The sequence below is a fragment of the Balaenoptera borealis genome (genome assembly GCF_965194805.1).
Source record: "Balaenoptera borealis genome assembly, chromosome: 8".
Lineage (NCBI taxonomy): Eukaryota > Metazoa > Chordata > Mammalia > Artiodactyla > Balaenopteridae > Balaenoptera > Balaenoptera borealis.
The window spans coordinates 83,370,273-83,394,232 of NC_138865.1; the positions used below are offsets into that span (position 1 = coordinate 83,370,273).

Below are 23,960 nucleotides of genomic sequence, written 5' to 3' on the forward strand. Positions count from 1 at the left end.
TTTCTTTTTATGGCTGAGTAATATTCCATTGTATATATGTGCCACATCTTCTTTATCCATTCATCTGTCGATGGACAGTTAGGTTGCTTCCATGTCCTGGCTATTGTAAATAGAGCTGCAATGAACATTTTGGTACATGACACTTTTTGAACTATGGTTTTCTCAGGGTATATGCCCAGTAGTGGGATTGCTGGGTCGTATGGTAGTTCTATTTTTAGTTTTTTAAGGAACCTCCATACTGTTCTCCATAGTGGCTGTATCAATTTACATTCCCACCAACAGTGCAAGAGTGTTCCCTTTCCTCCACACCCTCTCCAGCATTTATTGTTTCTAGATTTTTTGATGATGGCCATTCTGACCGGTGTGAGATGATATCTCATTGTAGTTTTGATTTGCATTTCTCTAATGATTAATGACGTTGAGCATTCTTTCATGTGTCTGTAGGCCATCTGTATATCTTCTTTGGAGAAATGTCTATTTAGGTCTTCTGCCCATTTTTGGATTGGGTTGTTCGTTTTTTTGTTATTAAGCTGCATGAGCTGCTTGTAAATCTTGGAGGTTAATCCTTTGTCAGTTGCTTCATTTGCAAATATTTTCTCCCATTCTGAGGGTTGTCTTTTGGTCTTGTTTCATCCCTTATTTTATTTGTGTCTTTTCTTCTTGGAGAGCCTGGCTAAAGGTTTATCAATTTTATCTTTTTTTAAAAAACAGCTCTTAGTTTCATTGATCTTTTCTTTTTCTTTCCCCTCCCCCTTTCTTCTGCTGATTTTGGACTTTGTTCTTCTTTTTCTAAATCCTTTAGAAGTTAGGTTAGGTTGCTTATTTTTTTCTTGTTTCTTGAGGTAGGCCTGTATTTCTATAAACTTCCCTCTTAGAACTGCTTTTGCTGCACCCCATAGCTTTTTGAAAGTTGTGTTTCCATCTTCATTTGACTCGTGGTGTTTTCTCTTTGATTTCTTCATTGAGCCATTGGGGGGTTTTTTAGTAGCATGTTATTTATTCTCCATGTGTTTGTGCTTTTCCCATTTTTCTTCCCCAAACTGATTTCAGGTCTCATACCATTGTGGTCGGAAAAAATGCTTGATATAATTCCTATCCTTTTAAACTTGTTGAGACTTGTTTTGTGGTCTATCATGTGATCTATCCAGGAGAACATTTCTTGTGCACTTGAAAAGAATGTGTATTCTGCTGTTTTTTTTTTTATTCTTTTTTTTTATTCTGCTGTTTTGCATGGTATGTCCTGTAAGTTTATACTAAATTCAACTTGTTTATTGTGTCATTTAAGATCACTGTTGCCTATTAATTTTCTGTCTGGATGATCTGTCCATTGATGTAAGTGGGGTGTTAAAGCCCCCCACTATTATTGTATTATTGTCAGTTTCTCTCTTTATGTCTGTTAGTATTTGCTTTATATATTTTGGTGCTCCTGTCTTGGATGTATTTATGTTAACAAGTGTAATATCCTCTCTTTGTATTGATCCCTTTATCATTACATAATGCCTTCTTTGTCTTTTATTATAGCCTTTGTTTTAAAGTCTATTTTGTCTGATATGAGCATTGCTATCCCTGCTTTCTTGTCATTCCCATTTTCATGAAATATCTTTTTCCATCCCCTCACTTTCAGTCTGTGTGTGTCTTTAGCCCTGATGTAAGTCTCTTGTAGGCAGTGTATTCAAAGGTTTTGTTTTTTTATCCATTCAGCCACCCTATGTCTTTTGATGGAGCATTTAGTCCATTGACATTTAAAGTCATTATTGATAGGTATGTACTTATTGCCATTTTACTACCTGTTTTCTGGTTGTTTTTGCAGTTCACTGGTCATTTCTTCTTTTTGTCTCTTCCCTTGTGGTTTGATGATTTTCTTTAGTAGTATGCTTGCATTCCTCTCTTTTTGTTTTTTGTGTATCTACTGTAGGTTTTTGATTTGTGGTTACCAAGGGGTTCATATATGTTGACCTACAACTATATCTGCTTGTTTTAAACAGTTAGTCCTGTAAGTTTAAACACATTCTAAAAGATCTACATTTTTACTCCCCTCTCCTACATTTTGTGTTTTTGATGTTAAATTTTACATCTTCATGTTTATCCCTTACTGATTATTATAGTTATAGTTAATTTTACAATTTTTCTTTTTTTTAGTCTTCATACTAGTTTATTTAAGTGTTTGATTCTCAACATGTATTACTAATTTGCCTTTACTAGTGGGATTTTTCCTTTCCTATAGATTCTTACCTCTTATCACAGCCTTTTCTTTTCCACTTAGAGAAGACCCTTTAACATTTCTTTTAGGGTAGGTTTAGCACTGATCAACTCTTTCAGTTTTTGCTCATCTGAGAAGTTTTCTCTCTCCTTCAATTCTAAATGATAATCTTGTTGGCTAGAGTATCTTAGGTTGCAGGATTTTCCCTCTTAGCACTTTGAATAACTCATGCCACTCCCTTCTGACCTGCAAAGTTTTTGCAGAGAAATCAGCTGATAGCCTTATGGGGGGGTCCCCTTGTATATGATTCTTTGCTTTTCCCTTGATGGCTTTAGAATTCTGTCTTTAACCTTTGCCATGTTAATTAGGATATATCTTGGTGAGTGTCTGGTTGGGTTCATCTTGTTTGGGACCCTCTGAGTTCCCCATACCTGGATATCTGTTTCCTTCCTTAGGTTTGGAAAACATTTGGCCACAATTTCATCAAATACATTTTCAACCACCTCCTCTCTCTTCTTCTGGGACTCCTATGATGTGAATGTTGGTACACTTTATGTTGTTCCAGAGGTCCCTTAAAGTGTTCTCGTTTTTTAATTTGTTTTTCATTTTGCTATTCTGATTGGGTGATTTCCATTATTCTAGCTTCCAGATCATTTATGTGTCCTTCTGTATCACCTAGTCTGATGTTAATTCCTTCTAGTGTGTATTTCATTTATTGAATTCTTCAGTTCTGGCTGGTCCTTTTTTATATTTTTTAATTCCTTGTTAAGATTCTCATTTTGTTCATCTTTTCTTTTCCCTAATTTAGTTAGCATTCTTATTATTAATACTTTGAATTCTTTTTCTGGTCAATTGTTTATTTCTGTTTCATTGTGTTTTTCAGGAGGCTTCTCTGGTTCTTTCACTGAGACAAATTCCTCTGTCTTCTCATTTTGCTTAACTTTCTCTGTCTCTATGAAATTAGGTGAAACGGTTACCTATTGCAGTCTTGAAGGGGTATCCTTATGTAGGAGCATCCCTAAATAGTCCACGTGTGCCCAGTGGCTTTGGTGGGAGAACTGGATTTGATGTGAACACACAGTCACTTCTTTCCTCAAGGTGTGCTGGCAGCTATCACCATGGTAGGAGGTGGAACTGGAGATGGAGGGGCCAGGGCTGGAGCCAGGTATGAGCCAGAGTTTCCCCACTGCTCAGTGGCCATCACCGCTGTACTGGGGGCAGGGTTGGGTCCCAGTTTGCTGGATCAGAAGCCTTGAGAATCAGGTCCACACTGGCTCCATTCCCTTTATGTAGGTGCTCTTCCCCCTCCCAGCACCAGCATCCTTGGCCCAGAAGGGAGCAGTGCTGGAGCAAGAAGAGCTGATGTGGGCACTTGGCATGGGTTAGGGGTTGGGCTGTGGCAGTCCAGCTGGGGTCAGAGACCTGGACTTCTGACACACTGCCTGTGTAAGTGTCAGTAATGGCTGCCCCCACTCTTCTCAGGTGCCACTTCAGGTCTGAGCCAACTCTGCATCTCACAGCCATGCCCTCACCCCAGTGTGGAGCTATGTCATGAAGCAAGTGGGCCTGGCAGTTTCCCTCAGCTCAGGCTGGGGCACAGCAGGAGTGGTTTTGGAAAACCGGACAGCCACTCATGTAGTTTTCAGTCCACCCTCTATGCCCTGCGTCACACACTCCTCACGTGTGGAGTCCAGGCTTCCCACAGCCCTCCTCTTAGTGCCACCGGCCTTTCAACCAGCCAAAGGGTCTCTACTTCCCTGTGTCAGATCCCAGGGCTGGAACACCCAATATGTGGCTCAAAGTACTCACTCCACAGGGAAGATTTCTGCATGTTTATTCTTTTTTTTCCTTTGAGTCCTCTCCCAAGGGCACAGATCCCACACTGATGGCTTCCCTTCCCTTCCTACCCAATTCTGTGTTGATCTTTCTTATAGCCTTGGTTACACAGGAGTCTTTCTGCCAGTTTCCAGTTATTTTTCAGTGAGAATTGTTCCACATGTAGATGTATTTTTGATGTGTTCGGGGGGGAGGTAAGTTCTATGTCCTCCTACCCCATCATCTTAACCTCCTCCTACAATAGTAAATTCTGATATGAACCAACTTCAGTTCAAATCCAGGTGCTATTATAAACTAGCTGTGTAACTATGCGAAAAATGCTAAAATCCTCTGTGCATCAGTTTTCTCATCTGTAAAATGAGTATAATAAGTGTATTATCATAATAGGCATGTTTTGAAGATTAAATGAGATAATACATGTAAAGCTTACAATATATTGCCTAGTACATAGTTAGCCCTCAATGAGTGTTAACACTTTTGGTAATGAGAATTATGATGATGATGGTGATGATGATGATGACAATGTTGATGACTGTGGTGATAATGTCCTAATTTTAATGGACTTCTTTAGAAAGTGAATAGGGAAAGTATGTTCTGTATTGTACTGAATACATTCTCTTTCTCAGTCACCTCTATGCCATGAAAAATGGCAACACTAAAGGAAAAGCAGACAGCAATAAAAGAAGTCACCTTCTCCAATCTGAAGCAGTCTTACTAAAAATTTTCAACAGTAAGGGGAATGATGTTAAGATAATGGGAAATCCTCTCTAAAGTGAAGCTAGGCATCCTAAACTAAGTCAGACTTTTCAGTCTACTCTAAAACATCTTTTACCTTCTCAATACTTTTCTTTGACTTAGCATTTCTATCTATTTTTATGTTTACCTGTTGATGTTTTATTCCACTGTGCTCTTAAGCATAAAGCTTATGTATAAAACTGATGGCTGAAAGTCCTACTTTGGACACTATTTTCAAGATGCAGAGATCCAATTTCAAGCACACAATAATAGGAGACCCAAGGCCTAGGTCCTAGTCCAAACTTTGCCATTCATTTCCTATGTGACCTTGAATAAATTCCTTAATTTGGGGGGACCTCAGTATTTCCAAATTACAAGTTGGATATAATTAGGATTGTAAATGATGCTTCTTTCAGTGCTACAATAAAATCAAAAGGTTGGTTGTGGTTCTTGTTTTAAGATAGCTTTGCTATTCTTGGTCTGCTCACAAAAAGCTAAGAGTCCTGCCTTGTTCTTGAATCAGCTTCTAAGCTTGTAATATTTAAAAAGAAATGTCCATTCATGTGAACAAGACACTTAAAGTCAACTTTAGTGTAGGCAACTGGATGTATCCATAGAAAAACTGACCAATAAATTGAAGTTTTTCTTCCCTTCCTTAAGAAATAAACCTGCAAACTGCCCACATCCTTTCAATGCAGTTCTACAAACGGGTTTGGAGATCAGATGTAGAATAAGCATAATTGGAAAGAGGAAAGAAGAGGGAAAGAAAAGTAAAAGGGTGCAGGAAAAAAAAGAGAAGATAGAAAAACTTGAAAACAAAATAATCCATCTTTCGCCAAAGTGTGGTCCTTAGACCAGCAATATTGACATCACTTGAGAGCTGAAATACATACAAAATTTCAGGACCTACCCTTGATCTACCATATGGGATTGGTGTTGAGTCAATGGGAATATCTTTTTCACCTGCCAGTGTACCCATCCTCTAGCTGTTATGAGAGTTGGCTGGTAAAAACTCACAGCTGGCCCTTTATCTAGAGAGTTAGCCTTGGCTGAATGGGAGCTTCCTTACTTGAAAAGCTACACAATATACACTCCAACTACTCCAACCCAACAAACTTTAGTTAATAATTAGCTGATACTAAGGGGCGAAAGACTCATTCCTCATTTTAGGGTGACACTAACGTTTTGTTGTAATTTGTGTTCCAAAGCTTCCCCTGGGGTTCAGACTGAAGCTGCCTTTAGTTGAGACTACATTCACGATTAGCTTTTATGCCCTGCTCTATCAGGCATCCCTCACTCCTTTTCTCCTAAGAATACTCCTTCAGTAAGTTACTCAAACAAGAATCCCCATCTCAGGCTCTTCTTTAAAGGAACTCAACCCAAGTTGCTTTGTATCAGAGTAGGTCTGAGAAGCAGAGAGAATTTTGCAGTTGCATCCAACTTGCCAATTGGATCACTTGTGGTAGGTGGTATTGCCAATCTCTGGGATGCTGTGCATGCAGCAGCATGAAACTACTAAGACTTTCACTTGAGGAGAATGATATGGGATGCAGGTTGAGGGGATGAACTAACTGCTGCAATTTCTCAGGCATTGAACTGATATGGGGAAATAGCAACTATAAAGGCTGTGAAAGTGAGTGGTTCTTGCTAAGTACCATTGATTTATTGAAGAAAGAAAATGATAGGCTCAGACCTCTTAATAATTCAAAGCAAAGTGTGGGTATCGCAGGCCTCCTTGGTAGCATTCAAAAAGACTCGTCTCCTGAAGCCAGAGGGCAGAAACAGCTGAAGACGAGACACAGAACTTAAGTGTAATATTGGCAGAACTTAAGAGAATTCTTGGCCTAGGCAAGTCTCCTATGACAATACCAGGCCCAGAGAGGGGAAAGAGTGGAACCTTGAGATTTGAGATGTAGACATATGGGTAGATGAATTTGTGAGCCCTGTATCCTCAATATCTCTGAACCCACTAGGCCATCAGAAGTGGCCCTCTCCTTTTTGGAAGAGCGATCACCCCACCTTTTCTAAGACTGTTCAAAAGACTCAAATGAGGCAGGTGCCAAACAAGACAACGAATAACCTCCCCCAAATTTGCTCTCTCCTAACTGCCAGGGCACCAGGCCCTTATGGACAAATCTCAGCATAGCCAGTTTGGAGAAGTGCTGGACCCATTAGGGACTAAGAGGGATTATGCATCAAAATTGTTATAGGACTTGGGTAGCATGCACTGGCAGGAAGCAGGAGATTATATCTGGAAGTGAATCCTAAGGGTGCTGGATCAAGAAGAGTGGAACATAAATCTGGATAAAAGAGGATTTACAATATGAGGGAACTCTCTAGTGATACAGGACTTAACTCCCTTCCAAGATTCCTAAGTGATGATTCTAAAACACTGCTGGGATGAAGCATGGTAGCTTGGAAAAAAACAATAGCTGACATTAAGTTAGAGATACCATGGAAAACTATGAGGAAGAGCTCAAAAGGCTCAGAGAACAGAGCATTTTAAAATGCTTCTGTTACATACAACTGGAAAACCCACCAGCTGATCATTTTCTTCAGGAGGGCCCAGAGAGCACTCCATTTATTAAGACAATAAGGGATGAACTGGGGAAGAACACACCAACATCACTGCAATGCTCAGCAGTGCCTGTCCTCTGTGGGTTGAAATGGTAGGAGAGATGCCATCACAAAACTGAGTTCCCTAGAAGCAATGGGGGTGATAGGATTTTGGAATAGCATGATTAGCAAACCATGAATGGCAGCCAGAAGGATCTGACTTGAAATGATCTACAGAGATGACTCAAAGTCATCTGCCCAGGGTACTGTCAAATATATATAAGAATAGGTAAACAGAAGGCAGAGGTTATCCTCCCTGGAGAGTCATGAATTTTTGCCCAGTTTCAAGACTGAAGTCAGCTCGCAGATACAGAGCCCATTGACTGAAGGAGCATCCAGGTCCAGATGATGAAGATCCTTATAGCACCACAGCAATTATATATTGATACAGTAGTGATTCCCCAGTCCTTCCCCAGTGGAAACCATAGCCATTTACTTGGGTAATGGCCCACTTGGGAAAGGGGAATACCCAGATCTTTCAAGGCCTGGTAGATATAGGGTCCAAGTCCAATCTGACGCCACGAGACCAAAAAGTGCTACCTTGACAGCCTCCCCATTAAATCAGGGGTATAAGGGGTTCAGGAAATAAAGGTAAATCCATAGAGTTTTGACCCAGGTCCATCTCACAGAGGGGACTATGAACCCACATAACTGTCATTTCCCCAGTCCCCAAATGTATAATTCAAGTGAATATATTTAGCAGTTGGCAGAAACTTCACATTGGTTCCTTGACCTATAGAGTAGGAGTGGTTGTAGTAGGGAAGCCAAGTGGTAGCCCCTGCAACTGTCCCTTCCCACCCAGAAATTAGAGTAAACAAAAACAATGATCACTTCACAGCACAATAACAAGATCAGTGCTACACTCAAAGACTTAAAACATGCAGAGGTGGTGTTCCCCACCATATTCCCATTTCATTTACCAGTTTGGTCCCTACAAAATCTGGTTGGATCCACTGCACTAAACGTGATATCTTTATTAGAGAAGATTAACAGAGCCTCCAGTATACAGTATGTGGATATCAGACTGGCAAACCATAACTCACAAAAAAGAAAATTAGAGCAGTTTACATTCACATGGGCTATATACACTCACTGTCATATCCCAATGTTATGTTCTCATGTTCTCTGTCATACTATAGATTGAAGGGACCTGGACTGTGTAGGAAAGAACAACTGTTTTCCCTCTACCTATGTGGGGTGCACTAACTGGGGCCCAGTAAATTAGACTGACAAAAGACAGATAAACAAGAGAAAAACAAACAGAACCTCATTAACATGTGCATCGCACAGGCACATTGGGAGCACACGGAGATGAGTAATTCCAAGGGGTGGTTAGAGCTTGGGTTTATATAGGATCTTAACAAAACAGCAATACTTTTTTAGAGAAGTGACAAGACAAAGGTAAAGAACTTTGAGTTTCTAGGGGCAGCATGCTATGGGAAGGCAAATATATGGGGAAACTAATGTTAGATAAGGGCTAGTTGCATAATTTGTTTTGTAGAGTCCTTTGGTAGCATCCCTGGGCTGAAGAGGGCCTAGTGTTGTCTCTGGTGACTAACTTCTGTTTTTCCTGGTTAAGGGGAAGGGAGACACCTTTATAAATTTATGTCCTGCATTTAGGCAAGTAGTGGAAGGACAGAGAGTTTTTCCTGTATCTTCCTCTTCTCAATTGCCTTCAGGTCAAAATAATCCTATGCCAAAGTGATATATTTTGAGGTGGCATATTCTTCTATCTTTCAACTGTCTGGATATTTTTTGTAAATTAATATTGTATTAATTGAAGCTGATGATCAAAAAAGTGGCAAATGCTTTGGATGCCTTGGAAATGTACATGTAATCCAGAGAGTGGTGAAATGCCTCACATTTCCTACCGCAAAGAATGAAACCCAACCCTGGATAGGGCTCTTTGGGTTTTGTAGGCAGCATATTCTGCATTTAAGAATACTGAAACTACTGATTCACCACACTGGTTTGAAAGCTGTTAGCTTTGATTGAGGCCCCCAAAAAAGAAAGTTCTCTGCAGCAATTCAGGCTGTGGTTCTAGAAGTGCTGACATTTGATCTCTGTGACTCAGCAGATTCCATGATACCAGACAGATCTGTGGTAGAGAAAGACATTGTATAGAACCTTTGGCAAGGCCCAATAGGCTGGTCACAGCAGAAACTCCTATGATGTGGAAGAGAAGTCATGCCACATGTAGTAAAAATCTATATAAGACTCAAAAAACAGGTCTTGGAATCCTTTTAGAAACTGCACGTCTGACCTTGAGAATTAAGTGACTATATGGCCAGAACTACTTATCATGAACTGAGTGCTTTCAGATCCACCAAATCATAATTTGGGGCAGTTCTAACATCAATCCATAATAACATGGATGTGGTATATCCAGAATCAGGCACAAGCTGGTCCAAAAGGTACAACTAAGGTGCATGAACAGCTGCTCAGGGCCCATGTTTCTCTGGGGCCTTTTCCTCAGCTCCCACTTTGACCACATGGGCATTTTCTATGACTAAATGATGGGAAAAGAAATACACAAAGCTTGATTCACAGATGAGTCAATTTAGCAAGTGAGTGCAAGCAAAAAATGAATTGTCACTGTATCACATCTTCACTCAGGAGAAGCCCTGAAAGAATGTCAAGGGAAAAGCTTCCCACTGGGAAGAGCTTCGGACACTACAACAGGCAAAACACTTGGAATGCAGAGAGAGTAGACCAAGGTTAAGACTGTACACAGACTCATGAGCCAGCAGTAATAGCTTATCCGCATGGTCAATGACTTGGAAAAAACTAGATTAGAGGACAAGGAAGGAGGTCTGGGGGATTGGCAGGTAAATGGACCTTTGAAAGTGAGTACAAAGTATGAGCACCTCTGTATCATGCATTAATGCTGAGCAAAGAGCATCTGTTATAGAAGAGGCATTAAAGTATCAATACCTAGTGGACCACATGACTCAGCAAGTCTTCTAATCTTTGTCCTTGACCACCCATTATCAGTGCCTCTTGCATAAGACTCATAAAGAGCTGTGTGGTGGCAGAGATAGAGGCTATTCATGAGTCAGATAGCAGGATCTGTCTCTTACTAATGCTAATCTAGCTCTTGCCCTTCTGCATATCCCACCCAACAACAAAAGAAAACAAAACTAGGACCTCAGAAGAGTACCACCCTTCAAGAAAACCAACTAGCCACTTGTAGCAAGTTGACATTATGGGACTTCTTCCCCCCCCAACCCCCGTCGGATGGAACAGCCGTTCATCATCAACTGGAATTAACACATATTACAAGTGTGGGTTTGCCTTTCCCAACCACATGCTCTTAGCTAGCACCACTATCCAAGGGCTGACAGTGTCTGAGCTACAGTGTCTGTAGCTCATACAAACATATTTCACCTAAGAAGGCCCAGCATCGGACACAATGGTTGGTCCCACTAACCCTCTTACAAGTTTTCCCCCAAATATGGCCAACCAAAATCCTGAAGAAGCTGTGTTTAGAAGGCATGAACTTAATATAGGCAGCAAGTGAAAAGAGATGCAAGGAATTGATAGTAATGAATACTTGTGGTTTCCCATCCAGATGGCCTCTATTAAGCAATGCACATGTGAATTTTGAATTACAGCAACTCATGGCTGCCCCCATCTCCAGAGAATTGCCCTTGTCCAAACAGGAGTATCTAAACACTGGTGTGACTAAAGATGTGAATAGGACATCCCTAAATTGTACCAACAGCACAAACATTTGGCAGACATACATGATTCCTCAAAATATTTGCACAATTTTGTTTTAGGATGATTACTGGCAATGATCAATTCATCAGAAATATATGTATGTATCACCAAGTTATCATAACTTCAGGTAAATGACATATCTCAGAGACTGTACCTATTTCCCCTATTTTATAAATGCTTATACACACCTAAGTAGCCACACACTTTCTATTTGTCCTTTAATGAATGACAGCATTTTGATCTCCTTTCCTTTGTTGAGTGATACCTTGTTGCCACCTGATAACTGCATTTCCAGATAATCACAACTTATAAAAAACTGTAAAAAGAAAAAATAAAAGCAAGTATCAATGGTGGAGTGAAATCTAGGCTTCCCATGGGAAAACATGCTTTTGAGAATTGTAAATAGCGTACCACATCAGAGGGCTCATCAGAGCATGAGAGCTGGGTAAAGTGTTTAACGCCAGACATTAATAGCTTTTATGACAAAGTCTTCCCATGGAAGATTTTGTGGTGACAGAATATTCTGATTAAAGATGACTGGAAGACATGAAAAAAAACATCAATAGTGTTTATAAAAGATGGTTAGTTTCAGCAGCACAGACATTAAGGAGTCAGTAAGGGAGAAGCTCATGCAGTAAAAAAAATACCAGGGATTAAAACAAAATAAATACACTTATTTCTTGCTTAGGAGAGTTCTTCTAGAAGAAAGTTAGGAAATTGCAGTATTCCTCCCGAATGATTACCGCAACAGTTTATAAACATTCTATTGATCTTTTTTTTTTTTTTTTGCGGGATGGGGGGGATTCTTTTTACATAGGAATTTTTTTTTTAAACGTCTTTATTGGAGTATAATTGCTTTACAATGGTGTGTTAGTTTCTGCTTTATAACAAAGTGAATCAGTTATACATATACATATGTCCCCGTATCTCTTCCCTCTTGCGTCTCCCTCCCTCCTACCCTCCCTATCCCACCCCTCTAGGTGGTCACAAAGCACTGAGCTGATCTCCCTGTGCTATGCGGCTGCTTCCCACTAGCTATCTATTTTATGTTTGGTAGTGTATATACGTCCATGCTACTCTCACTTTGTCCCAGCTTCCCCTTCCCCCTCCGCATATCCTCAAGCCCATTCTCTAGTAGATCGGTATCATCCCAATGTCCATCTGTCTGCAGGACAGATGATGTAATCCCTAGTTAATACTAACTGCACAGGAAAACAGTCTGAGTGACTGCAGAGAGAACTGACTGAGCACCTGTGGCTTTGGTTTACCTGAAGAAAGCTTTCGACAGGCACACAGGCACACACATACAAATGCTTTATCTGCAGCCAAGGGGAACAATTTGGGTAGGCCTAGCGAGAAACCGCATTAAACGTGTTTCTTCCTGCCGGCACCTGAGCCCCATGAGAATTCTCCTCTCTCTCCTTGCCTGCCACCCGCCTTCCTCTCTTCTTCTTAGACACATATACCCTCACACACACAATTTTATAATTTGATGGTTTGCATTTAAAAGACAGGCATCAATGTGTGAGTGGAATCTCTTATGCTTTACTCTGGTTTTTACTTCTCCTGTGAATCAGTCTTATGCCAGTAAACCTAATCCAATAATAATGACCCAAAGTGTCTAGCAACAGGACACCCTGTGCTGAATCTTCTGCAGTTTTCTTATAAGACCCATATTGGTTTTTTGGTAAAGCAAGGTAGCTCTTGTAAGGAAAGGAGAAACAGCCCTAAGGAATTCTGTAGTGCAAGGTCAGATTGCTTTATGTGTCATTTTGTTGAGAAAAGTGGCAAACCAGAGAGTGAGGACAGAGAAATGGCTAGTGGAGGACTTGGCTAATTAAAGAGGTCTGGTCTGGTGCACGCAGAGGAGAGAGGAGGCTAATATTTAATAAACACGTTCCATGCCCTGTGCTGGTCATTTCACAATTTGTAGGTTTTAATTTTCATGTTTCCTAGAAGACACTGCAGCTCAGAGAGGTTACGTAACTTGTCCAAAACGTGCAGCTAGTAAATGGCATATCCCTGGTTCAGTTCCAGAACTGTCTTCTGTAGCATCATGCTGCATAAGGAGAAGTCTCACAGGGAGGAAATGCCACATATCACACACCAATGGTTCCACCAGATAATTAACACAAGACGAAAAAGTGCAAATGGACCTATTCCCTATAATCCTCTGCCACAGGGAGGCTGGGTTGTAGGCCTGGAGGGAGGCGTAGATGATGGGACACGCTTGCTCTGTGCTATGGCTGCCAAAGGAAAGACCCCTGTGAAGAAAAGACTATTAACAATCTTGGCTCCATTCAATTTAAAGCAGCTGCTAACAGTAGGGGCCTTTACATTGTCAATTATATGAATTTTCCTATTACTATGTCATATCAAACAGCAATTATAGTACATTCATCAAACCCTGCTCCGGCCTCTCTGGTTCTGGCCATTAATACCACAGTGGCAGGCCTTAGAAATCCTGGAAGACAAATCTGACATGCAGACTTTAATTGTTTCAAGGATTTGTGGTCAGAAACAACACTTGGTGAGAGGCAGGGGGTCAATTACACGATTAGACAGTGATAGGCAGAGACCAGCTGAACCCACTCAACACACCAAATATTTATACATCAGTTCACTTAGCAAAGGGCTTTGACACCTACTATTTCACTTCAAGTTTTCGTCTATCCCATTAATCCCATTAACCGATCTGGGAGGTATTTAATTATTCTGCCTCTCTTACAGTTGAGGAAATGGAGACCAGAGGGTCTCTGCTGGCAGAGACTGAACCGTAGCCTGAGAGAAGGTTCCCATGCAGTTCCAGCCCCACTGAAGGAGCAGGGCAACAGCCAATGACCAATCAATCTTTTTTTTTTTTTTTAACAAAAATACAATTATTTTATTTACTTTATTGGAGTATAATTGCTTTACAATGGTGTGTTACTTGTTGCTATCACCTACCCTCCCTATCCCACCCCTCTAGGTGGTCACAAAGCACCAAGCTGATCTCCCTGTGCTATGTGGCTGCTTCCCACTAGCTAGCTATTTTACATTTGGTAGTGTATATATGTCCATGACACTCTCTCACTTCGTCCCAGCTTACCCTTCCCCCTCCCCGTATCCCCAAGTCCATTCTCTATGTCTGCGTCTTTATTCCTGTCCTGCTCCTAGGTTCTTCAGAACCATTTTTTTTGTTTGTTTAGATTCCATATATATGTGTTAGCATATGGTATTTGTTTTTCTCTTTCTGACTTATTTCACTCTGTATGACAGACTCTAGATCCATCCACCTCACTACAAATAACTCAATTTCACTTCTTTTTATGGCTGAGTAATATTCCATTGTATATATGTGCCACATCTTCTTTATCCATTCATCTGTCAATGGACACTTAGGTTGCTTCCATGTCCTGGCTATTGTAAATACTGCTGCAATGAACATTGTGGTACGTGTCTCTTTTTGAATTATAGTTTTCTCAGGGTATATGCCCAGTAGTGGGATTCCTAGGTCATATGGTAGTTCTGTTTTTAGTTTTGTAAGGAACCTCCATACTGTTCTCCATAGTGGCTGTATCAATTTACATTCCCACCAACAGTGCAAGAGGGTTCCCTTTTCTCCAAACCCTTTCCAGCATTTATTGTTTGTAGATTTTTTGATGATGGCCATTTTGACTGGTGTGAGGTGATACCTCATTGTGGTTATGATTTTCATTTCTCTAATGATTAGTGATGTTGAGCATCCTTTCATGTGTTTGTTGGCAATCTGTATATCTTCTTTGGAGAAACGTCTATTTAGGTCTTCTGCCCACTTTTGGATTGGGTTGTTTGTTTTCTTGATATTGAGCTGCATGAGCTGCTTGTATATTTTGGAGATTAATCCTTTGTCAGTTGCTTGGTTTGCAAATATTTTCTCCCATACTGAGGGTTGTCTTTTCGTCTTGTTTATGGTTTCCTTTGCTGTGCAAAAGCGTTTAAGTTTCATTAGGTCCCATTTGTTTGTTTTTGTTTTTATTTCCCTTTCTCTAAGAGGTGAGTCAAAAACGATCTTGCTGTGATTTATGTCATAGAGTTTATTTATGTCTGCCTATGTTTTCCTCTAAGAGTTTGATAGTGTCTGGCCTTACATTTAGGTCTTTAATCCATTTTATGTTTATTTTTGTGTATGGTGTTAGGGAGTGTTCTAATTTCATTCTTTGACATGTAGCTGTCCAGTTTTCCCAGCACCATTTATTGAAGAGGCTGTCTTTTCTCCATTGTGTATCCTTGCCTCCTTTACCAAAAATAAGGTGACCATAGGTGTGTGGGTTTATCTCTGAGCTTTCTATCCTGTTCCATTGATCTATATTTCTGTTATTGTGCCAGTACCATACTGTCTTGATTACTGTAGCTTTTTAGTATAGTCTGAAGTCAGGAGACTGATTCCTCCAGCTCCGTCTTTCTTTCTCAAGATTGCTTTGGCTATTCAGGGTTTTTTGTGTTTCCATACAAATTGTGAAATTTTTTGTTCTAGTTCTGTGAAAAATGCCATTGGTAGTTTGATAGGGATTGCACTGAATCTGTAGATTGCTTTGGGTAGTATAGTCATTTTCACAATGTTGATTCTTCCAATCCAAGAACATGGTATATCTCTCCATCTATTTGTATCATCTTTAATTTCTTTCATCAGTGTCTTATAGTTTTCTGCATACAGGTCTTTTGTCTCCCTAGGTAGGTTTATTCCTAGGTATTTTATTCTTTCTGTTGCAATGGTAAATGGGAGTGTTTCCTTAATTTCTCTTTCAGATTTTTCATCATTAGTGTATAGGAATACAAGAGATTTCCATGCATTAATTTTGTTTCCTGCTACTTTACCAAATTCATTGATTAGCTCTAGTAGTTTTCTGGTGGCATCTTTAGGATTCTCTATGTATAGTATCATGTCATCTGCAAACAGTGACAGCTTTACTTCTTCTTTTCCAACTTGGATTCCTTTTATTTCTTTTTCTTCTCTGATTGCTGTGGCTAAAACTTCCAAAACTATGTTGAATAATAGTGATGAGAGTGGGCAACCTTGTCTTTTTCCTGTTCTTAATGGAAATGGTTTCAGTTTTTCACCATTGAGAAGGATGTTGGCTGTGGGTTTGTCATATATGGCCTTTACTATGTTGAGGTAAGTTCCTTCTATGACTACTTTCTGGAGGATTTTTATCATAAATGGGTGTTGAATTTTGTCAAAAGTTTTTTCTGCACCTATTGAGATGATCATATGGTTTTTATCCTTCAATTTGTTAATATGATGTATCACATTGATTGCTTTGCATATATTGAAGAATCCTTGCATTCCTGGGATAAACCCCACTTGATCATGGTGTATGATCCTTTTAATGTGTTGTTGGATTCTGTTTGCTAGCATTTTGTTGAGGATTTTTGCATCTATATTCATCAGTGATATTAGCCCATAGTTTTCTTTTTTTGTGACATCTTTGTCTGGGTTGGGTTTCAGGGTGATGGTGGCCTTGTAGAATGAGTTTGGGAGTGTTCCTCCCTCTGCTATATTTTGGAAGAGTTTGAGAAGGATAAGTCTTAGCTCTTCTCTAAATGTTTGATAGAATTCTCCTTTGACGCCATCTGGTCCCAATGACCAGCCTTACCTCACTGTGTGTCATTCTGTAAAAAGGAATAAAATGGGAAAAACGATCCCATAAGATGAGAGCAGTGAGAAAGAGGAGAGAAAAAAAAAAAAGAGGCCAAAAGAGTGTAAAGCATTGAGCTTGTTGAACTTACTAAGGATGGTTCCTAGTTGGGCTAGCATTAAATCATCCTCTCTATAGGTCGACGGTGTGTTATGCCATAGCTCCACAAAGACAGAGACGAACTTCCAGAAAATGAAGGAATGAGGAGAAGAGAAAGAGAATTAGTTCTTTCTAGTAAGATCTGACTTCAGATCAAGCCTACCTACTCTCTAAAGGCAGGTCTCCCCATGTTCTCAACATAAATAGTTTAAGAATCACAAGAGAAATTACCTCTGCACAAGATGATCCCTTTCAGTTCTATGCATGAAGCATTCATTGACCACCTGTGTTCTAAGTTCCCTTCTAACCACTTGATAGATACTGAGATGAACAGGAAAGTTTTCCTGCCCTTTGGAAATCTGCCATTCCTGGAAGTGAACAAAACATTGGCTGATGATTCAGTATGGCATTTTAAATGATAGAGGTGAGCTCAGGTTGCCATGGGAGCACAGAAGAGGAAGAGCTCCCAGATAAGCCTGGCAGAGATATCTCAGATATCTCACATCAGTAAGGGCTGATCAGGTTTTTTAAAAAAAGGAGTAGGAAGGATTTTTCAGCAGAAGAAATAGCATCAGATCAGATTCTGGTCTACCAGTTGGCAAGCACATTATGGAAGGAGACAGAGGTACCAGCCAGTTTTAGTGAACAAATGCTTCTGATCAGACCCCATATGTCTCAAGCAATAGAATGTGATGTCAGGGGAGCCCAGGATAGAGACTAGTTACAAATCGAACATTTCTCAGGCCCTATCTTCTTCACTTCGACTCATCGTTTTCTCCCCAGACTCTGAAGCTGCTCTGGTCTCCCTGCTGCCACCCTAGGTCTCTGGAGACACACTGACCCCTGACTACTTGGAACAAGATGTGAAGAAATCCAGTATTCTTTTAGTTCAAGTGGGATAACCATTCCCAAGGAATTATGGGTAAAAACAAACCCTAAGTATTGATAATTTTTTAAAAATTACCTACATTAGGTTTACAAAACCAGTTCATCAGGTTAACCATTACTTCATAACAAACCACTTGAAAACTTAAACAATTACCCCAAATGACTTAAAACAACCACTTCATTTGTTCACAGTTTTATGGGTCAGGAAATCACAATGAACTTGGCTGGGTAGCTGGTCTCTGATCCATGTGGTGGTAGCTGGAGTGGCTGGAACTGTAGGATCCACTTTCGAGATGGCCTCTTTACTATATACTGGGAGCTTCATTATTCCTTGACATTCTCTTTCTATCTCCCTCCCTCCCCTCTTCTCCCTTTCCCTCCCCCTCCTTCTCTCTCTCTCTCTACATGGTGTCATATTGTAAGCAGCTCCTTTGCCCCTTTTCCTTTTGTTCACCCCTGTCTTCCTCAGACCTTAATCATAAAGATGAGATCACTAGGCAACATTTAACCTAGTTCCTGATTTCTGCTTTACTGAATGTACACAATGACTTGCCTAACCTGTTGATTCCTTTCCTGGATTAGAAGGAGTAAGAATAAAGAACTAAGTAGTTAGGGCTTCCCTGGTGGCGCACTGGTTGAGAATCTGCCTGCCAATGCAGGGGACATGGGTTCAAGCCCTGGTCTGGGAAGACCCCACATGCCGCGGAGCAACTAGGCCCGTGAGCCACAATTACTGAGCCTGCGTGTCTGGAGCCTGTGCTCTGCAACAAGAGAGGCCGCGATAATGAGAGGCCCGCGCACCGTGATGAAGAGTGGCCCCCACTTGCCGCAACTACAGAAAGCCCTCACACAGAAACGAAGACCCAACACAGCCATAAATAAAAATAAATAAATAAATAAATAAACCCAAAGTTTAAAAAAAAAAAAAAACTAAGTAGTTAAAGAATGACTGACTCTCTACCCCTATCTATCTTCCCCTTAGTAAATCTGCAGGCAGACCACGTGGGCAAGAGAATATCCAATCAATTGCAGGTGGACCACACAAGAAAAACCGCATCCCAAGGAAGATCAGAGAAAGTCAGCAGGTCTGCATGCATGGAAAAATGATGAAGAATCTGACCTCCTGCCTTAATGTTTAACTGATATTGTTTCCCCTTTTTCCCTTTAAAAATTGTCATGGCAGAGCAGAATCTTCAGAGTTGGTTTCTGGACGTGAATACACCTTCTCCCTAGATTGCTGGCTTTTCTGAATAAAGCATCTTTCCTCTCTGCTGACACCTGCCCCTCAATTATTGGGTTTTGAGAGGTGAGCAGCTGAGCCTGATTTCAGTAACATTATTCTCCAGGGTTTATTCATGCAGCTTGGGCTTCTTAGAATGTGATAGTCTCAAGGTAGTCTCCCTTCCTGCTTGGCAGCTGGCTTCCAAGAAAGCAGGGCAAAAGCTGCCAGTCCTCTTTTTAATAACTGGAATGACATCATTTTGCCACATGCTATTAGCCAAAGCAGTCACAAACCATCCCAAATTCAAGGGGAGGATAAATAGATTCCTCCTCTCAATGAATGGCAAAGAATTTATGTCCATCTTTAATCTGCCACAGTAACTCAAAAGAAGCTTAGCCAACATTTAGCTTTATTAAGCTGTGAGGCATTTAGAGCAGACATCCTCTGGTTCCTTACTTCCCATCATGATGAAGCAAAAAACAAAGCTTACATCCTAAGTGCCTCCTCACAAGTAGATGCCATGCTTGCAACACTCTGTGTGGTGGGCTCCAAAGGATGCCAACTGCAAAAAAAATTCAGCCCACACCTATACCTCTTTGTCCCATTTGGGTCTCATGTGGTAGATGGAATACAGAGAGTGGGTCACTGTGAGACCCACACATCTCTCCTCACCCACATGCCTGTAAATAATTGCTAGAATACTGCTGTGATGCTTTTCAGTAAGCCAGAATGTATAATGAATTTGAATCCTATTCTCTGGCAAATTAACAGTCACTGGCAGAAAAATCCGAGAGCTAATTTTCAGTATGTCTTTATAAGGAACTCACCATCAGAATTATTCTGAACAATATATACAATGTGATTAGGCAGAAGCAGTATTTGCTTTTAAAAAATGTTCTGAGTATGTTGTCATCACAAGTAATTGATGGAGGTGAGACTAGAGCCCTGGACATTTGACCATCTGACTCCAAAGCCCATCTTTCTACTATCTGTACTTAGCCTCCTAATGCAATTAAAAAAAAATAAAAGCACAAAAGGAGGACAGGGATGAAAAATGCCATCCTCACTGAGGAAGGATAGAAACTGCCACTGCCTTCAAATTCTTTTTAGTTCCCAAAAGCGGCCATGACAGGTAAGCAGACAGGGTGTCTCTTGGGAACTGCTAATGAACAGAGGGCCGGGAGAGGCTAGGGAGGATGAAAGAGGAAGCAAGCTATAATATCAACAGCTGCCTTGGGTATCTGGCTATTGCTCAGGGGCACTTAGGATGGCCCTAGGCAAATTTTCCGAGTAGGAAGCTTGTCTTTTGGAATTCAAGTTTCCTCTCCCTACTCATTCTGGAGCTCCAATAGTTTATCTGCCCCTCAACCATTATCATCACACCTTCTTGAAAGTCTAGATGCCCAGCAACCTCATGCCCCTCCCTCCCCCACCAAGACATCACTGCCACTTCCCCTACCTCTGTACAAAGTGGCTCCTGGAAATGTTACTGAGTCCAAACTCATACTGCTCACTGCACAACAGGCCAATAAATAAAGAGATGAGTTGCTGGGACAAGGTATAGCAACTTTATTCAGAAAGCCAGCAGACTGAGAAGATGGTGGACTCGTGTCCCAAAGAACCATCTTGCCTGAGTTAGAATTCAGCCTTCTTTTATATTAAAAGGGAAGGGAGTACAGTCAAACATTTCCTGGTTCCAGTCAGCCTCTGGAGGGGATGTGTTAATTTCTTCCTTCCTGCAGTTATGCATAGGGGGGCCTGGTCAGGATGTTTCCTATGAGCTAAACAAAGGTATTTTAGCTTAACGCTCATTACCTTGGCAAGGTTCCCAGAGATGGGCCATTATGTGTCATTTAAGCTTATAGGCAACATCCCTTTACTGATTAACTGGTAATAGAATACAAAGGTTCTTCCCTATAACAGAAATGCCTCCAACAGCTGACATTAACACTCAGGTTTAGGGTTTACCAGTGTGGCTCCCCCTTCAGGAAGTACTTGCACTTTCAGCTTCTTCCCCTTCTCTCTCCACTGGCATTCCCCAAACCAAGTAGTGGAGGCAGCAGCCGTTTGGTCATAAATCAATCCCAAGAGATGCTTTATTTAATCAAAACAGATTTTAATCAAAGGATTGAAAGGGAAGAGAAAAAGAGACATGAAGTAAATGATTTCAACACATATTACTCAGTAAATAGCTTCTGAGAGCCAGTAAAATTTCAGCATGTCTTTACAAGATGATAGGAATTAATTGTAAGAATCCTTCCACACACTATGAGTCACTTTTCTAGGTATAAATAATATTTTAAAAAATTAAATAATGCTTTATGCATTCAATTTATAAAATTTATATTAAAGGTGATTAGGAATGAAGATAGGACTAGGATGCAGGTCATCTCATCCAAATCCCATGATCTTTCTATTCTCTTTGCATATTTCCCTATTGCTTTAGCTCTCAACTGTCTCTATGGTAACAAAAGGAACTTTTCCAGTCCTCTTTATGGTTTACCAAGAACTTTCGTATATATACTTTCATGTGCTTAAAGGTAATGGGGATTGGTTAAAGGATTCTACAATATTTCAACCAGGTTAAACTGCAATAAAAAAGAACTCCAAAATCTTAGTGGGTGTAACCTAACAAAAGTTTATTTCTCACTCACATGCAAGTCCAAAGTGGGTCAACAGACAGGACTTCATCTTTATAAACCTTTGGGGATGCAGGCTGAGAGAGTGCCATCTTGCACATACCTTCACAGGCTCTGAGACTATTAAAAGGAAGATGCTAAATGGCCCACAGGCTCTTAAAGCTCCCACCCGGAATTGACACAGGTCTCCTTCACTCACATTTTATTGGCCAAAGTAAGTTGCATGCCTTTTGCTCTGCATTCATAGGGTGCGTGGAAGTACTAATCTACCATGTGTCTGGAAGAAGAAGAGACTGGACCTTTGTGAACAATCAGAATTACTACCAAGTACACAAAACAGAAATAGCATGAGTGAAGGTTATCCTAAACACTAGATAATTTAATAACTGAGTTGTAATTCATTTAAAACTCATTTGTAGTCTGTGGGTAGACACCAACAAAAATAAGAGGAAGCCTAGGAGTGCACACGGTTCACAAGGAGAATGAAATCAGGAATGAACAACACTTTTCAAATAATCCTCCACATTAGTCACAAGGATAACTGATGGTTAAACATACATAAACATTTTATCAATCACAGATTCCTGGTTCCTAGGTTAAAACAGTACCATGATTAAAACCAACTATCATGAATATTCAAGGCTTTAGAATATCTCTCAAATGGAGAAAATTATTATGAAAATTTGGTTGCAACTTTATCATACAGCAGCTTCTTTATCTTAGGATATTGAAAATTTATATTATTTAACTCTCTTTAACTTTAATTTACATGGAAATTTCTCACATATCATTGCCTAAAATCTGCAAAACAACCAAGCAAAGCAGGTCATCCTTATCTCCATTTCACAGATGAGGTAACTGAGGCTCTGTGATTTTATGTTTTGCCCGAGGTCACTCATATGAAAAGAGCACCAAAGCCAAATTTTGAGCCCATTCCTGTCCCATTAACCTAACAGTGAATTGAAATATGTAAGTAAGATCTCAGATATTAAGTTGTTAAAGTTGGAATGACTTAAGTCTTCCATTTCTTAAGCTGTGTTCCATCTAAGAACAGATATTCTTAGAATTAAAGAGCAACTAGAAATAGGTTTGGGACCCTCTGGGTTAAAGAAAATAAAATACAATTCCTTACAAGATTTTGGAGAACTTTTAATGTGCTATTAAGCATTGTGAGTTTCAATGAGTGAGAGTGTGGTAAGTAAAATAATGGCCTTCTAAGATGCCTATGTCCTAATCCTAAAACCTATGAATATGTCACCTCATACGACAACAGGGTCTTTACGGATGTGATTAAATTAAGAATCTTGCAATGGGGGATCATCTTGGATTATACTAGTGGACCTCTAATTATCACAACAGTTCTTATAAGAGGAATATGGGAACATCAGTGTTCACAGTGATGATATGATGGTGAAAGCAGAGATCAAAGTGGTCCAAGGCCATAATTGAAGGATTGTGGGCAGACTCTACAAGCTGGAAAAGACAAGGAAAAGACAACTCTTCTACTCTAGAGTTTCTAGAAGGAACACAGACCTCCCGAGACCTTGATTCTAGCCCAACGACACCCATCTTGAACTTCTGACCTCCAGAATTATAAGAGAATAAATTTTTGTTCTTTTAAGCCACTAAATTTGTGGTAATTTGTTACCATACCATTGGAAACTAGTACAAAAGGACAGTAAGTCTTTGCTCTTAAATTTTTTCGCAATTGAACCTTTTATCCCCTAAAATACATACCTCAAGGAATACAGTTTGAGGAACACTGGTATAATCCAATCCCGTATAATTATCTTGAGATATGGATTACTGAGATTAAGAATAAAATGTTTGACCAGGGTGAAAAAATTAATAGTAAATACAGGAGAGAACAGTATTCGACATTGGAGCATGGTGAAAATAACTTACTTCCGCACCCCTTGATTTTAATAGCAAAGGTTTCATCTCCTAACATTAAATGTTCCTGCCTCTCTCAGCTGCCTGGGGAAAAGGCAGCCCTTCCTCCCCATCTCCTCTCTCTACAGCACAGACACTTTTCTTACATGCTGCAGGCAAAAACAATTTGAAGCAGGTGACAGCAGAACTCTCCTTTTTAATGCCCTCTGCCTCAGGCACAAGACCGGATCTTTCCAGACACTAGAAATGTTATGAGAGGACATTCACCCATTCTCCCCTGGCAAAGCCAAAACATACATTTCAATTGGATCTCAGAAATGCTGATAAGTATCAGAGGTTAGACAGGCTGCTTCTGAAGCAGGTCTCCCATGCAGCATTTTTTACCTGTGTCTTATTTAGAGTGGCCGCACAGGAGAGGAGAGAAAAGGGAGGGCACGGCTCTCCAGCCTCCA

The 23,960-nt window shown here is 40.3% G+C and overlaps 1 long non-coding RNA gene across 1 annotated transcript; it reads left to right on the top strand.

Annotated features, from left to right (window-relative positions):
* Positions 1 to 1,216: 1,216 nt before the first annotated feature.
* LOC309633132 lies at positions 1,217 to 22,989 on the top strand. Its single transcript, XR_014247331.1, has 3 exons — positions 1,217 to 1,242; positions 17,650 to 17,788; positions 18,737 to 22,989. It is a non-coding gene; the product is annotated as an uncharacterized lncRNA (long non-coding RNA).
* The last annotated feature ends 971 nt before the right edge of the window (positions 22,990 to 23,960 follow it).